This window comes from Trichechus manatus, unplaced genomic scaffold (genome assembly GCF_000243295.1).
Source record: "Trichechus manatus latirostris isolate Lorelei unplaced genomic scaffold, TriManLat1.0 scaffold00020, whole genome shotgun sequence".
Classification (NCBI taxonomy): Eukaryota; Metazoa; Chordata; class Mammalia; order Sirenia; family Trichechidae; genus Trichechus; species Trichechus manatus.
In genome coordinates, this window is record NW_004443956.1 from 8,996,317 (window position 1) to 9,008,987 (window position 12,671).

A 12,671-nucleotide genomic window follows, 5' to 3' on the forward strand; every position below is an offset into this window, starting at 1 on the left:
TCCAGAGAGGGTAAGCTTTGCCAGAACATCCATATATATCGGATGCAGGCTACAACCCCAGGAAATTCCCCTTTCAACTGAGTGGCTGCTGACATCACATCACAAATTGGAAGATAATTACATAATATCGGCCAAACCACTGATAATCATGGCCTAACCAAATTGACACATAACCTTGAACATCACAATCTCTATTAATTTTTATTTATTTAAAGGAGACTTTGTAAGCTTGGGGGTAATATTAAAAATATTGCACAACTGCTCAGTAGTTGGATTTGGATGATAAGCAGCCGGTAAGTTTATATACACTACCGTGTACATCAGCCCTTCTCCATGTAATCTTTGGTCAGAGGCCACACAAGGGCACATGCACTCCTTGCATGTGTTATAGCTGGATTCCAAGTTTCTTGAAGAAGATCTGGCAACACTGAGCTCATATTCTCCCACATCAATACTATCATATGGAGAGCAGACAGCGGCCCCTAGATAGGCATATGTACTCCCCATTCACCACCATCACTATTTGGCCAACTTCCCTAATTTCAATATTTGCCCATAATATAGCATTTTTTTTTGAAAGGGTTATTGGTGCACAAGGTTATAAATTGATTCTCGAAAGCAACAATGAAAACAACCTTACCAAAATGCCTGTTTCCTAGATAAATTCTCCAAGATTGGAAAATGCTCTGTACAAATTCTTTGTGAAGGGCTTTTAGGGACCCAGTAACCAAGGTTGAATCTGATGACCAACCTAATCATTTAGAGTCTCTCTGAAAGACATAAAACATTACTAAGAGTTGTACCTAAAATATATGGATTCTTCTACATTAGGGATTGGCAAATTGCAGCCCAACCTCAAATCCAGCCTGCCCATTTTTACAAATAAAATTTTATTGGAACACAGAATGCCTATGAGTGTATTTGTCATCCCTGGCTACTTCTGGACCAAAATAGCAGAGTTGAGTAGTTGTGACAGAGACTCTATGACCCATAAAGCCAAAAATGTTTGCACCTGCTCCTCACTTATCAACATAGCTAGGTTCCAAAGACCATGTCGTTATGCAAAAATTGGCATTATATGAAAATGGAGGATTTTTTTTCTGTTTTCAGACCATCCATTTGTCCAATTATTTATTATTTATCAAATATGATCAGCTAAGATTTACTGATATGCTTATCACTGTGATGAGTCCCGTTACGGATTATTCCTCTGCAGAGAAGGAGGCTTAGAGGAGAAAAAGCTGGATAAGGCTGCCGTGTGACTCGAGGGGACAGCTTAACCACTTCACCTTCGTCCTGTGCTGGGTCAGAGCTTCCCTCGCGGAGCCACCTCCAGGGCTCCACTCCCACCCCTGCAAGCCCTGTGTTCACAATCCCAGAGCCTGCTCTGCCACTGCGTTAATGTGCAAAATAGTCAGATAGTAGATTTTTTACTATTGCCATAAATGCAAAATGTCAAATAACGAGATAGTCGGTAAGTGATGAGTAGGTGTACTCTTTTGCCCTTTACAGAAAATGTTTGATGACCCGTTCTACACAATGGAAAGAACGTGATATATTTTCATGAGTTCATTAGCACACTGTAAGATATTGGCAGGGGCTGGAAACAAACAAACCTGACTTTGAATCTTAGCTCTGCTATTTACTTTCCAAAGCTTTTAACCTCTATAAATTTCAGATTTTTTAATCTACAAAATGCGACTATACACCTCATAAGGGTTTTTACAAGAATTTAGTCATAAAACACTTAGCATGGTCATTAACAGATAATAAGCCCTTGATAAATTGGTGCCTCTCATACAGGAGTAATTTACAATCCAAGTGGTCACCTTATACAGAAAGAACCAAACAGTCTCCCACCTCCAAACTGCGGCTTAAGTTTAAGTGGATGCAGTGACAGAAAATTGGGAACAGATTAGAATAGACCTTCGAGAATTTTCTCCTTGTTTCCAAGTCAGTTAGAACTTTGAGAAGGTAAAGCAGGACCAGCCCAGAAAACAACTCAAGAATCACTGCTTCCCATAGACCTTGGCTGCCATTTCTGCAGAATGTTGAAAACACTCATGCTTTCTTCATGTACACTTAAGTGTCTTGGGCCTAACCATACCTGTCTGGTGAGAGTCTGAGCACCTCCAGAAAGAAAGATGTAGGAGTACACAGGTATCCTGATTTGAATCTGAAACCCTGAGATGACAGGTACAACACATACACACAGACACCGGTCCTTTCAAGTTCATCTTGCACAAAACTCCAGCCCCATCCCACAGCCATGTGAGAGGAAACAATCATTTGAAGTTAGAAAGTAATCTTGTAAACAGCAACTTTGAACAAAAGAGCCCAGTAAATAATTGATGAACAGTTACTGAAGCATGTTGAGCAGGTCTTGGTAGTATTGATTTTTGGCACAGAACAGAGCCGGGTTCTGCACACTCAGAGGCCACTTGCGTGGTAGGAATATAAAATGATGCATCTTGTTCATTTGGGCCCTTGCTCTCTGTGGAGAAGGTCTCTCACCCATCCCTTAAATATCAGCTTTGATTCCCTTAATGAGTTATCAAAATAGTTCAGGACACTGAATCATTAATTGAATCACTGTAATTAACGATCAAGGAATGGAAGCAAGCAAAGGAACTTTGGGCATCTACTTCCCAATCTGAAATCCTGCCCTCAGGAGCTCAGTCTTGGTCTCTGAACTTCCCTGCCCTCTTTTTGAATTTCATCTTCACTGTTCCTTTGTTACATGTTTCAAGTGCAACATTCGATCTTTTATGGACCATTCACAGACATCATAGAAAATAAAATCATGTCCTTGCTATTGTAGCATTGCAGTAACTGAAAAGAAAACATGAAAAAAGAATCCATAGTTTCTCATTCACTCATGCTCACACACACAGATCAATAGAGTGGAATGCTGAGGCCAGCTCAGTGGGGCATGGGTTGAAAGAAAAATCAGGACGATACTTGGAATATTTAAATATTTATGAGTGCTATATATCTGACAGAGGTCTGAAAACTGATTCTTAGTGTTACTGTAAAGAAAATGGAGTAAAACTGCTAAGTCTCAGCTTGAGCAAAAGTTAGTGACAACTCTTGGAGCCGTCAAAGACAGAAAAATTGGTATTTGATGGTGCCATATGCTATTTGAGTCACTGTCTTTCCTGATTCACCAATAGAGCATGGACGAAGAGTGGGAATGGAGGAGGGTGTATTTAAAGATGCTGTGTCTGACATTCCCATGGGAAAGGGACTTGCCTGCAGAAAATCAGTGCCAATGGCTCTGATTTGGTGATGCAGGCATTTGGGCTGAGGCCAGAGAGAGGGAAATAGAAAGGAATTTGGGTGTGCTTTTGGAGGGCTCTTACTTTACTTTTGATTAGACAAAAGACTAGTCTAGAAGGCCTTCCCTCTTTGTTATTCCATTCATCTTTCTGGGTTTAAAGAGAGCTCAGCCTGTTCCTTTCTGAAATCTCAAATGCAGAAAGTGGGGAGAAAAATTTTAGGAACCATATATCTGATAAGGGTTTAGTATTCAATATACATAAAGAACTCCTACAACTTAACAAGAAAGACACCCAACCCAATGAAAAATTGGGCAAAGGACTTGAATAGACATTTAACCAAAGAAATACAAATGGCCAACAAGCACATGAAAAGACGCTCAATGTCATTAGTCATTAAACCAAACCAAACTCGTTACTATCAAATTGATTCTGACTCATGGCAACCTTAAGTGTTGCAGAGTAGAAATGCTTGATAGTGTTTTCTCGGCTGTAATCTTTACAGAAGCAGATTTCCAGGCCTTTCATCTTCGGCAACCCTGAGTGCATTCGAACCGCCAAGCTCTAGTTTAGTAGTCTAGCATGAACCTTTTGAGTTACCCAGGGACTTCCATCAGTTATTAGGGAAATGCAAATCAAAACCACAATGAGATATCATTTCACATCCACTAAGATAATTATGATTAAAAAAATAGAAATCAACAGTTGGTGAGGATGTGGAGAAACTGGAAGCCTCATCCGTTGCTGGTGGGATTGTAAAATGGTGCAGCCACTGTAGAAAACAGTTTGGAGGTTTCTCAAAAACTTAAATATAGAATTACCATATGACTTACCAATTCCACTCCTAGGTATGTACCCGAAAAACTTGACAGAGACTCAAATAGATACTTGTACATCAATGTTTACTGCAGCACTATTCACAATAGCCAAACCTGTCACCCTTGAGTTGATTCTGACTCATAGTGACCTCATATGACAGAGTAGAACTTCCCCATATGGTTTCTAAGGAATGGCCGGTGGATTCAAACTGCCAACCTTTTGGTTAATAGCCGAGCTCTTAACCAGTGAGCCACCAGGGCTCCATTCATAGTAGCCAAAAGGTAGAAAAACCCAAGTGCTCATCAATAGATAAATGGATAGCTCAATTGGCATGACACAGCTTATAAAGACAATGCTCTAAGTTCTACCTTGGTGAGTAGCGTCTGGGGTCTTAAAAGCCTGTGAGCAGCCATCTAAGATACTCCACTGGTCTCATCCCTTTGGGAGCAAGGGAGAATGAAGAGAACAGGATACAAGGAAAAGATTAGTCCAAAGGACTAATTGTCCACAGCTACCAAGGCCTCCACCGGACTGAGTCCAGTACAGCTAGATGGTGCCCGGCTACCACCACTGACTGCTCTGACCAGGATCACAACAGAGGGTTCTGGACAGAGCTGGAGAAGGATGTAGAGCATAATTCTAACTCACAGAAAGAAAGGAACAGATTTACTGGCCTAAAGGAGACTGGAGAAACCTCGAGAGTATGGCCCCCAGACACCCTTTTAGCTTAGTGGTGAAGTTACCTCCGAGTTCACTGTTCAGCCTGGGAGTGGACAGCCCAGTAAAACCAAATGAGACTAACGAGGTATAGGAGTCCAGTGACAAGGGCCAGAAGGCAGAAGGGGACAAGGAAGCTGGTGATAGGGAACCCAAGGTTGAGTAAGGATAGTGTTGATGTGAGATTGTTAACCATTGTCATAGGGCAACATTTGTAGTAACTGTTAAATGAGAAACTATTTTGTTCTGTAAGCCTTCCTCTTAAGTGAGAATAACAGCACAATTGGAAGAGCATAGTCAATGTCACTGAACTGTGTATGTAGAAATTTTTGAAATGGTGTATCTTTGGCTATGTGTATTTTCACCAAAAAAAAAAAAAAGAAGTTGAGAAGTTAGAGGGTTAATATGTTGTGGGGTTGTTAACCAATGTCATAAAACAACATGTGTACTACTGTTTCATGAGAAACTATTTGTTCTGTAAGCCTTCACCTGAAGTACAATAAAATATTAAAAAAAAATAGATAAATGGATAAACAAAATGTGGTACATACATACAGTGGAATATTACTCAGCCATAAAAAGAAATGAAGTTTTGTTATATGTACAACATGGATGAACCTTGAAAACAGTGCTGAGTGAAATAAAAAGCAAACCCCCTCCTGCTGAGTTGATTCCGACTCATAATGACCCTATAGGACAGAGTAGAATTGCCCCATAGGGTTTCCAAGAAGCAGCCGGTAGATTGGAACACCTGACCTTTCGGTTAGCAGCCGAGCTCTTAACCACTGTGCCAGTCAGACACAAAAGGACAATTATTATGTGATCTCACTTAGATGGAATATCTAGAACAGACACCTGCATAGAGACACAAGTTTATTAGTGGTTACCAGGGGCTGGAGGAAGGGGAATTGGAAAGTTACTACTTAAAGGGTACTGAGTTACTGTTTAAGTAGACAAAAATATCTGGAAATCGATATTAGTGATGGTTGTACAATACAGTGAATGTAATTAATGTCACTGAATTATACACTTAAAAATGGTTAAAATGACAAATGTTTTATCTATTTTACCACCATAAAATTAAAAAAAAAAATGAACACCTCCAAAGAAAAGCAGAAAAGGATGTTAATAATTCACAAAAGAAGAAATGCAAATGGGAGAAATGTGCAGTTTTCAATGACTAGTCAGGTTGAGTATTCTTTCATGAATCAGTTCAGCCAATATTAAAGATAATATGAAAGAGTTGCAAGGGTGTCGTGTTATACTGTACATATAGTATACCAAGAGCCTTAACAGTGTAATACCTCTTAACTCAAGATTTCTACTTGTAGGAATTTATCTTAAGTAATTCAGAATCACAGTATCAGAAATACTAAATAATCATCAAAAGAAGAATACCTAGACTGGGTGTCGTGGGCAAGATGCAGTCTATTTTATGCCTTCTGCTAAAAACAAAACAAAAAACAAAAACCTGGAAAAAACATATAATTCCCCTAGCAGAGGACTCTGAAAAATAGAGAAAAGGGAGACTGGCTAGGGATCTTGAGACTCAAGGAGCAACCCAGCAGTGAGATCCTGGCTGTCTGTTGTTATTTTCTCCTATGTACTCCAGCCTACGAGCTAGAAAAGCCTACAAACCCAGAAATGCCAATGTTGTTGCTGTTGTTAGGTGCCATTGAATTGATATTGACTGATAGCGACCCTAAGTGACAGAGTAGAACTGCCCCATAGGGTTTCCTAGGCTGTAATCTTCATAGGAGCAGATCGCCAGATCTTTCTCCTGCAGAACTGCTGGGTAGGTTTGAACCACCGACCTTTCAACCTTTCTGTTAGCAGCCCAGGGCTTAACCATTGTACCAGCAGGTGCACGCACGCACACACACACACACACACACACACACACACACACACACGCAAAAAAATCCCAGGAAAAAAATGCTTTCTCTAGCCTGAAGTACAAGGGAAATGGCAACCAAACAGTACAGAAACCTTTAACAAGACCTGTCTAGTCTTGAGATGACCACCATGGAAAAAAACTACACCTATCCCCCACTCTAATGCCATGGCAGCAGCAGAATCGTTGTCCGAATCTTGTCTTGCATCTCCCTCCCCCAGAGCACTGAGGCTGTGTCCCTCCTCTGCGGAGCCTGTGGGCAGAAGCTGACTTCCACCATCCCCTCATAGTGAGGAGGTGTGCCTCTCCCCAGTGTATCCCACGGGCAAAGCCTGTCGTCCACACTCCCCACAGTTAACTAGGTAGCACGCTTTCACACATTCACGCATTGGTTAAGAGTTTGGCTTCTAACGAAAAGGTTGCGGTTTGAACCTACCCAAGGGCACCATGGGAAGAAGATCTGGCAATGTGCATCTGTAAGGATTATAGCCAAGAAAACACTATGGGGCAGTTCTATTCTGCCACCAACGGTGCTGTAAGTTGGAATAACTTGAGGGCACCCAACAATAACTTCCCCCACACAGATTGCCTCAGAACTCTGACTTCCGTCAACCCCTGCAGTAAGGAGGCTCACCCCTCTCCTAGAAAGCTTCTGCACAGAATTCTGATTTCCAACCCCACCACTACTGCCCCAGCAAGGAGGAAGCCTTTGGGCAGAATGTGACTCCATCCTTTTTGCAGTGACAAGGTGATACCCTCTCCCAGCTGAGTCAGTGGGTGAAATCCTATCTCCTGCCCCCAGTCTGCATTAATGAGGCATGCCTCTTTCCTTCCCTAGCCATGTCTGAGGAGACCATGGGGTGGAGTCCTGTCATCAAGCTAACACACAAGTGGGGCAGGCCAGAATAACACTGCAGAGGCTTCTAAACTAAATTGACGTTTGAACCATGACCCACCAGAGTGGACCATGATGTGCATTTTGAACCTAAATAGGTTGATTAGCTGCTAAAATGGAAAAATTTCAATAGGAATCAGACTCTGATAACATAATATTCAAAATCTCCCCGAATACAGTCCAGAATTTCTCATCATACTAAGAAACAGGAAAATTTAAACTCACATGAAAAAAAGATGATTAACAGATGCTAACACTGCAGTGACACAGACGTTGGAATTATCGGACAAGGATTTTCAAGCAGCTGTCATAAAAACACTTCTGAAACAAATAAAAAATAGAGTATCTTGGCAAGGAAATAGACTATATAAGGAGGAACTAAATTGGAATTTTAGAACTGAAAAACACCATCACTGAAATTAAAAAAAACACACCAAAAACACCTCACTGGATCATTTTAATATCAGAAATGAGATAGGAAAGAATCAGTAAACTTGAAGACAGATCAATACAAATTATCCAATCTGAACAATACAGAGAAGATGGATTGGAAAAAAATGAACTGAGTGTCAGAGACAGTAACAAACTCACCTTCACATCATTGAATTCCCCCAAGGAGAGAATAAGAATATAGAGTTGAAAAAATATTTGAAAAAAATGAATACAACTTTCCAAATTTGGTGAAAAACAAACTTAAAAGTTCAAGAGTACACGTGTGAAAATAAGTTTTCATTTCTCTGGGGTAAATATCCAGGAGTATTATTACTGGTTTGCATGACAAATGTATGTCTAAATTTGTAAGAAGAGTTTCCAAACTTTTCCAGAGTTGCCATTCTACACTCCACCAGCAATGTGTGAGAGATCCAGGTGCTAAAATGAGGAAGTATGTGCCTTGGAGTTTAACAAGACATCATCCCAACTGCCAAGATGTGGTCTCAGCAGAAAATGCCAATAAGATGCTCTTAGAATGAGGTGGTTTTTCATGCCTAGAAAAGAGGGTTAGGGATGGCCTGGGGAATAATTTCTTCCTGCTTTGTGGCTACGTGAGATTGACTGACTGCCTTCTAGTCTGACTGCCAAACGCTGGATTTCCTTGATTGGTCCAAGGTTTCTTTGAGTTAGAGAAAGGCATCCCTTAGAGCTGGGCCACTGCTCCATGCAATGGTCCAGAGAAGCAATGACAAGTTCAAGGTCTATCTTCCATTTAATCTCCAATGGAGACTAGAATCCATATGCATTTCCAAAAACTATCCCCATTCCACACACACACAGGGGAAGAGACTATGTGAGAAACTGTCTAAGAAAGGAGAATTTTGCCTCTTAAGTTTCCACCTGAAAGAGTCTCCCTGTCAGAAAGATAGAAAGTACTGTGTTATCACGAACAATATCAGTCCCAATGACTGTGTTTGAATAAACCATAGACAGAAAAAGGAAAAAATATCAAACCAAGCTCTGTTTTATGGCATCCCCATGGCGGATCCTAGTGCATGTCAATTTACTGAATCAAAGTAAAGCCATTGTTGGTACAAGTGTCTAATGACAGAATTAAACAATTGATCATTGGCAATGTTTGAGTCTTGTTTTAGTCTTTCAATGAACATGTAAAGTAACATCTACCCATTGGTTCACAGTTAAAATTAAGAAAGTTCAGGAAACAGAGAAGTTCCCTTTTTCCTTTACCTTTTTTTGTTTTCTTCTTCCAATCTTTGGAATATCTGTAGCGTGGTACAGATCAATTGCTAGAGATGTCTTTATAAATCAGATGTATTCAACATGTACATCGCTTCAATCATTGAGAATAATTCTGTGCTCATCTAATGGGAGTTTCAGATACTACAGCACATCGACTTCAATTTTCCTGCAGTTTTCATCTTCCAGTCATATCAGGAAATTTAGTTGACCAGACAGCCCCAAGATACTGAAGGAGATACATAGTTAATTTGTCCATTAGAAGCTGAGATGTTTTGAAGGGTAGGCAGATAATTCTCAGGCAACCCGATTCTTTCAATTATTGTAAGAGTTGTTAATGAAGCGGCATGTTTAAAACATAGCTCCACCAGGGTGAGTGGTATCCCCTTGGATTTTTAAAACTTTTTATTTTGAAATAATTACAGATTCACAGGAAGTTTCAAAGACAGTACAGAGAGATCTCTTGTATATTTCACCCAGATTGCTCACTGGTTACAATTTACATAATTATAGTACAATATCAAAAGTAGGAATTTGACACCGATACAATGTGTGTTCATAGTTGTATGTCATTTAATCACATGTAACCACTACAGCAATCAAGATGTAGAACTATTTCATTACCACAAAGATCACTTTGTGGTATCTATTATTAAGGATTGAATTGTGTCTCCCCAAAGTTGTGCTGAAGCCCTAATTCCTGTACCTGTAAATATGACCCTGTTGAAAAAAAGGGGGTTTCTTTTGTTATGTTAATGATGGCATATCGTAGGGTGGGTCCTAAACCTTATGTCTTCTGGGTGGTGTCTTATAAAAAGAACAGAATAAATGGGGACACACGCAAGAGGAAGAGACCCTGTGCGAAACTGTCCCTAAGCCAAGGAATGCCAATAAGGAAGAACCCTCCTCTCAAGCCGATGCCCTGATTTGGACTTTAGCCTCCAAAACTGTGAGAAAATAAATTTGTCTTCTTTGAAGCCACCTAGTTGTGGTATTTTTGTTGTGACAGCACTAGGTAACTACCATTCCATTTTATAGTCACACCTCCTCCCTACCCTGCCCACCATCCCTAATCCTTGGCAATCACTAATCTGCTTTTCATCTCTATAATTCGTCATTTTTAGAAAGTTATATAAATGCAATCATACAGTATGTGACCTTTTGAAATTATCTTTTTTTCACTCAGCACAGTGTCCTTGAAATCTATCCAAGCTGCATGTATCAATGGTTCATTCTTTTTTTTATTGTTGAGTAGTATTCCAGGTGTGGATGTACCACAGTCTGTTTAGCCAATCACCCACTGAACCCAGTGCTGTCAAATCAATTCCAACTCATGGCAACCCTATAGGACAGAGTAGAACTACCCCATAGGGTTTCCAAGGCTGTGATCTTTATGGAAACAGACTGCCACATCTTTCTCCCATGAAACAGCTGGTGGGTTCAAATCACTGAGCTTTCGGTTAGCTGCAGAGTGCTTTAAGCACTGCACCACTAGGGCTTCTCTAACCTGTTGAACATGTTGATTATTTCCAGTTTGGGGCTATTACAAATAAAGCTGCTGTAAATAATCATGTATAGGTTTTTGGGCAAACACAAGTTTTTATTTCTCTGGGATAGATTCCCAGGTGTGCAATTGCTGAATCGTATGGTAAGCGTACATTTAGTTTTTTTGTATACATATTTTTTTTTTTTGAAAAGCTGCCACACTTTTTTGCAATGTGGCTGTACCATTTTACATTCCACCGGTAATGAATGAGTGATCTGGTTTCTCTACATCCCCACCAGCGTTTGTATTGTCACTATTTTTTACTTCAGCTCTTCTAATAGGCATGTAGAGATATCTCATGGTGATCTTCATTTCATTTTGCTAATGGCTAGTGATGTTGATTATTTTTTCTTGTGCTTATTTGTCATTCTTATAAACCCTGGTGGTGTAGTAGTTAAGAGCTATGGCTGCTAACCAAAAGGCTGGCAGTTTGAATCCACCAGGAGCTCCTTGGAAACTCTATGGGGCAGTTCTACTCTGTCCTATAGGGTTGTTATGAGTCAGAATCGACTCAATGGCAGTGAGTTTGTTTTTTGGTGTATGTACTGTTGGGTGAAATGTCTGTGCATGTTGTTTGCCCATTTTCCAATTATTTGTCTTTTTTTTTATGTTGAGTTTTGAGAGTTCTTTATACAGTCTAGATGGGTCCTTTATCAGATACGTGGTTAGCAAGTATTTCTCCCACTCTGTAGTTTTTCTTCCTTTAAATATAATTTTTTATGGCACAAAAACTTTTAATTTTGATGATTCCAACTTATGTACGACATCCTCTATTTTCTCTTCTTTGTTTTGTTTTTACTATCATTATAGCCACCCTAGTGGCTATGAAGTTATATCTTATTATGGTTTTATTCACAATTATTTAATGACTAATGACATTGAGCCTCTTTTCATGTGTGTATTGGCCATCTGTATATCTTCTTTGGAGAAAAGTCTGTTCAAATACTTTGCCCATTTTTTAATTGCAGAATTTGGCTCTGTTGTTGAGATGTAAGAGTTCTTTATATATGCTGAATATTAGACCCTTATCTGTTGTATGACTCACAAATATTTGTTTCCATTTTGGGGTAGTCTACATCCTAATTTAATCACAACAGCAAAGCCTCTTTTCCAAATAAAGTTAACATCCAGAGATTAGAACCTGCTATCTTTAAGGACCATTATTTACCATACTACACTTGGGGTCCAACTCCATTCTTTTTGTATGTGGATATCCTGTTGACTCAGCAATATTTTTTGAAGAGGCTCTTCTTTCCTCCATTGAATTGTCTTGGCATCTTTGGTGAAAATCAATTGACCATAAATGTATGAGGTTTTTTTCTGGTCTTTCAATTCTATCCCATTGGTCTGTGTGTTCCTCCTTCTGCTAGTACCACACTTTGATTACTGTAGCTTTGTAGTAAATTTTAAAATCAGGAATTATAAGTCCTCCTACTTTGTTCTTCTTTGTCAAGACTGTTTTGGCTATTTTGAGTGCCTTTGAAATTCCGCATGAATTTTAGGATCAGTTGGTAAATTTCTACCAAAAAAAAAAAAAGGGCTATTAAAATTTTGATAGGGATTGCATTCAGTATATCAATTTGGGGAGTACTGACATCTTAGCAAAATAAAGTCATCTAATCTATGGACGCAGGTTATCTATTTTGGTCTTCTTTAATTTCTTTCTATGATGTTTTGTAGTTTTCAACATACAAGCTTTGCTCTTCTTCTGTTAAATTTATTCCTAAGTATTTTACTCCTTTTGATACTATTGTAAATGGAATTGCTTTCTAAATTTCATTTTCAGATTGCTCATTGCTTATATATAGAAATACAATTGATTTTTGAATACAG